Source organism: Monopterus albus, unplaced genomic scaffold, assembly GCF_001952655.1.
Source record: "Monopterus albus unplaced genomic scaffold, M_albus_1.0 scaffold38.1, whole genome shotgun sequence".
Lineage (NCBI taxonomy): Eukaryota > Metazoa > Chordata > Actinopteri > Synbranchiformes > Synbranchidae > Monopterus > Monopterus albus.
The window spans coordinates 2,195,625-2,201,049 of NW_018127918.1; the positions used below are offsets into that span (position 1 = coordinate 2,195,625).

The following is a 5,425-nucleotide window of genomic DNA, read 5'->3' on the forward strand; positions in this document are numbered from 1 at the left end:
GGGGGAGAAGAGCCTTGGTGAGAGCGGTACAGAAGAACCCAAAGATGACTGTGGCTGAGCTCCAGAGATGCAGTTGGGAGATGGGAGAAAGTTGTAGAAAGTCAACCATCACTGCAGCCCTCCACCAGTCAGGGCTTTATGGCAGAGGGTCCCGACGGAAGCCTGTCCTCAGTGCAAGACACATGAAAGCCCGCATGGAGTTTGCTAAAAAACACCTGAAGGACTCCAAGATGGTGAGAAATAAGATTCTCTGGTCTGATGAGACCAAGATAGAACTTTTTGGCCTTAATTCTAAGCGGTATGTGTGGAGAAAACCAGGCACTGCTCATCACCTGTCCAATACAGTCCCAACTGTATGAAGTGAAGCATGGTGGTGGTAACATCATGCAATGGGGGTGTTTTTCAGCTGCAGGGACGGGCCGACTGGTTGCAATCGTGGGAAGGATGAATGCGGCCAAGTACAGGAATATCCTGGACAAAAACCTTCTCCAGAGTGCTCAGGACCTCAGACTGGGCCGAAGGTTCACCTTCCAACAAGACAATGACCCTAAGCACACAGCTAAAACAACGAAGGAGTAGCTTCACAACAACTCTGTGACTGTTCTTGAATGGCCCAGCCAGAGCCCTGACTTAAACCCAACTGAGCATCTCTGGAGAGACCTGAAAATGGCTGTCCACCAACGTTTACCATCCAACCTGACAGAACTGGAGAGGATCTGCAAGGAGGAATGGCAGAGGATCCCCAAATGCAGCTGTGAAAAACTTGTTGCATCATTCCCAAAAAAACTCATGGCTGTATTAGCTCAAAAGGATGCTTCTACTAAATACTGAGCAAAGGGTCTGAATACTTATGACCATGTGATATTTCAGTTTATCTTTATTAATAAAGCTGTGTTTTTCTGTGAATATGGGGTGCTGTGTGTACATTAATGAGGAAAAAAATGAACTTAAATGATTTTAGCATATGGCTGCAATATAACAAAGAGTGAAAAATTTAAGGGGGTCTGAGTACTTTCCGTACCCACTGTATATGTCCCATTGTGCATTGTAAGCAGGCATCTGTGTCCCCTAATCTCATTTTAAATATTTTGCTTTGAGTGATGTGAGATCTGTGAATTTTATACTGTATAAGTTGGAAGTTGGTGTTAGTAGTCATGGAAAATATGTTTCTACAAATTTTTATCTAGAAGTCAGAGCTGGGAGAGAGAGGTTGGTTGTTGGGAGGTTGTTCTCTGATTTTGTAGATGGAAGTGTAAAGGAAGTGTCTGAGGTAAATATAGGTTTGTATAGTTTAGAGATGATTTTTTTAGGGTTTGTTATTTGCATAATCTTCCTAATAAAAACAATATTTCTCTTTTTTGTAGTGTTATCATTTCTTTCGGCCTCACAAGAGATGTTCCAATATTCAGAGCATATTTCTTCCTGAAATACTGTAAAAAAAAATTAGTTATGCCTTTGCTGTCTTACTGGAACTGTTAGTGCTATAGCTAATAAAGTGGCCAGATGCCTCATATTTAACACCAAATGATTGTAATTTGTGATAATAATGACCAGTCTGGTGTGTAACGAGTGTATCTGTCCACCTTCAACTTCTGCTATTATTAGTCATTCGACCTTCAGTCAGAAAATAGCAGTACCCCTTTTGTTAATAGAAAGGTTTATGCACACAGTGTGGACACAAGTACTTTTGGGACTGTCATGATTTGAGTAGAGGTGTTGATAAAAGTGTTTGCTTGATTCCTGTGAGGGGGCTAATGTAAAGCATGCAGCATAATACAAGTCAGGATCCACGGACCACGATGCTTTCTAGCTGAGCACGTCTTCTCTGCGAGCCCTCTGGCACTTTGCCATCCTCTTTGAAGCTTCTCCAGTATCGATTGGGAACAGCAAGACCTAATGCATGCAGATTTGGCTCCAGTCAACACACCAGCAGCAGCACAAAGCCTTTCCCCTTTAGAAACAATGGGCATTTCATTTTGTATGTGGATTTTGTTGGCTCTATGAAAGTTGCATATACAGTATGCACTGTACTGTGAAGTCCCACTCCAGCACTCAGCTACAGTACATTGTTTTGTTAAGTGCATTGATGACAAGGGAAAATATGACCTCTTAGCTGATGTACAAGGACACTACAGAAGTTTGTTCATTTTTGTCAAAGAGCAGCTCCACATGTCTAACTACATCACTAGTTAGACATGTGGAGCTGGTTTCATGAGTTTAAAATACTGTTGACAAGGGAATGTATCATGAATATCATTTTTACCTGAACCAGAAAATATTTTATTTTATCTGGATTCACATTTTAAAACGTATAGTAATATGTAAGACTTACAGGCACAGCCATCTGATTTTACATGTGAAGTTTGTCAACATAAGGTGTGGAGTTTGAAATATGTCAGCATTTACCAGGCAAGCTGTAATGAAATGTGCAATTGAGTGCATTTTTGGGAATATAGGACCCAGCTATTTTAGAACATTTCCTATCTTTTTAGAACTATTCCTGTTCATACTAGCATCTAGCACTTGAATTTTAATTTGAATTATGTCCTTGAGTCCCCCAACTTAATGGAAGTGCAATACTAAATCAATGGAGTACCCCATTTAGTTGTCTTAGCTTATATTTCTTCACCAGGAACACCTTTTGCTAAGGTTTAAACATCCTCAGAAACAGGATTTAGATCAGTTTAACAAACATGTTTCATCACCTTTTCAACCAGCTGTTGTAGTGTTCCGTTGGAAGGTAAAGCTACATGCTTTTAGCCCTCCATGTCATAAGAAGACAGATCACAGGATACTAAAGCTCTCCACTGGTTTCTGCTGAAATCCCAGACTAATGAAATTCTTGAGAGGGAACATTAGATCTTTAGATGATGAATGAATCTGCATAAAACATGAATGAAAAGTTGCATGAATAAGCAGCGTAAAAAAAAACTCATTGTAAACTTCTATTGTGGAAATACCCTGAGTCAGCTGTTACCTTCTTTATCACATTGATCAATGAGGAGTAACAGTGAAATCTGATGAGGCAGAGAAACAGAGATATTTAAGGCCTGCACAGTTAAAAATGTATAAACAAAGTTTTGGTCGGGGTGTGCTCTTGTTTCATCACACACTAGTCATGTGTGTGCAGGCTTTGTTATACTGATTGGGGATGTTCTTATCTGTGAGCACAATTATTTGATGTATAGCAACTTCTCAACTCCAAGCTAAACACAACACACTCTCATAGTTTAAATAATTAACTGTCCATTTTCCATTACAGTTGTCCATAAGAAGAAACCACTTTCATATTGGCACTGGAGAACATGGCTCATATCCAGTTCTTAATGAAAGGATTAATGCTAAGGTTATATCTTGTACAATCATAGATTTTGGAATTAAGCTCAAACACTGACTAATCAAAATAGAGTTCACACAATTAAACATGATACAGTTGGCAAATTTCATGGTTGCAATGGTTAGAAGAGAAAAACAGGTGTACCCTAGGTGATCAATGTGGCTGCATCCAGAAAACAAAAGCCTAATGTGGTCACAAGGTTTATGTGAAAAAACAGGCCAATTCCATGCAGTGATCTGAAAGTTAAGTGAAGAGGAGTGAGCAGGTGCTAATTTGGGTCCTCTGTAACACATTTATTTGAGTGGTAGTTATTGCATCATTGCTGGAATAAAATTTCAGGTGGGTGCAGAGTGGCATTTGAGCTGGGTGGAGAGGTTGGCAGCATTTTTCTATTGATATTATTACTTAAGCAATCAACATAGCCCAACACAGTCAGGGAAATGCTACTAGATTATAAGAGCTATAAAGGAGACTATGACTAATACAGAAGAACTTTCATAATCTATCATTTGCGGATTTCTTTGTAGCCTTATTGCCAAAGCAAAGACTGAAACTCAGTCTTAAGTAAATCTTTATAACTTTCTGTCAGGTGCTTAAAAAGCTTCTGTTTGTGTTAGACTAACCAGATGGTTCTTATCCAGCATATTTAATGGTCACAGCTGGGTTATAAAACAAAGAGCTAAAAATTTAAGAGTACCAGAATCTTTAAAATTATGTTTTTGTATCAAGGACAACCCCTTTCCCATCTACTCACTCAGCCAAATCAATTGCATGTACTGTATTAGATTGTAGATTGAGCCCAATAAAATCCCATATGATGCCATCAAAGTGAAAAGGGTTCTTCTCTTGTCTGTTTGTACAGCATGGAATAACTACCACATTCTCTAAGAGCTTCACAATGCCCTCAGTAAGTGAAAATGACAACCCTTGACCACAGAGTCTGACCCAGAGCAGGGAACAACTCCCTTGTGAATCTCATTAAGACTAAATAGGAGAAATCTGCAGTGGAGAAACAGAGGGAATCCAGTTTGCCATTAGCTCCCATGCGAACAAGGACTAATGAGGAAAAAGTCTCATTACATTAAGTTCTAGGGAGTGGTGGTGGTTAAAATATTAAACTGTTTTTCATTTTTCTGAGGATTCACCGGTTAATCTGCAATTTTTGGGAGAACCACATCTTGAAAGTGACTAGGATTACTGTGAGAATTTTCAGCTGTAAAGAGGGAATGTACAGCTGTGCACTGGATCAATCCACCATCCCACATTTGGACTATAGGGTGAAATGTATGGAATTATTAATGAGTGTGTGAAGGTCTCAGTCCTGGCCTTCACCATGTGAAGACCTAAACCACCACCAGCCATGGACTTGGGTGGGTAATTCATATTAGACATACACAATGAGCATGCACGTTTGATTAATTTTGTATTGTTAATGTTTACCTTTTCTTTTGAGTTACCATGTTTCCTGGTCCATTGATGGGGGGGCGTAAAGGGAATATTTAGTTGAGAGCAGGCTGTCTGTTTAGTGTTTATTAGTTGATTGCTTTGGTAGTGTATTTAGTTTACCCCTTGTGTGTGTTATTGGTTTGGCCAGCCAGTATATATGTTCCCCTGTGTGTGTGTGTGTCATTTGCTAGGTCAGTTGGTTTTGTTGGGACAGTTCAGTTTGCTGTATTTTGAGTTTCTTTATCTTTTGTTGACCTCTTTTAGGGCCCAGTTTATCTGATGTTAATTTTGTATTTTTCTTGCTTTTGGGTTAATAAAAAACCCTTTACTTTGAACTTTGGAAGCTGTATCTTTTGCCTTACTGCTTGGTCCCTGACAGAGTGTTATGTTACAGGATTGCTGGTGTAGTAGAGTATAGGTTTTGCACAGTATGACCAAATTAAAGTAACATGTTGAGTAAACAATATATTTTTGAATTTCAGTAGTTCCTCTCTAATGGTAATTCATTAGAAGTCAACCTTCACCTACAATATTTATTAATGGTTCATTTCACTTGCACTCTTTGCAGAGTTGCTTCTGCACCAATCAGGCCAATCTTCAGTTTTGGCAATGCCTGTAATAAAAAGGTGCAATTGCAAATAA

The 5,425-nt window shown here is 39.1% G+C and overlaps 1 long non-coding RNA gene across 1 annotated transcript; it reads right to left on the reverse strand.

Moving 5' to 3' along the window:
- Positions 1-1,561: 1,561 nt before the first annotated feature.
- LOC109959162 (uncharacterized) lies at positions 1,562-4,809 on the reverse strand. The gene is made up of 4 exons (XR_002274781.1): positions 4,778-4,809; positions 2,978-3,017; positions 2,706-2,880; positions 1,562-1,893 (listed from the first exon to the last, which is right to left on the reverse strand). It is a non-coding gene; the product is annotated as an uncharacterized LOC109959162 (long non-coding RNA).
- Between the last annotated feature and the right edge of the window lie 616 nt (positions 4,810-5,425).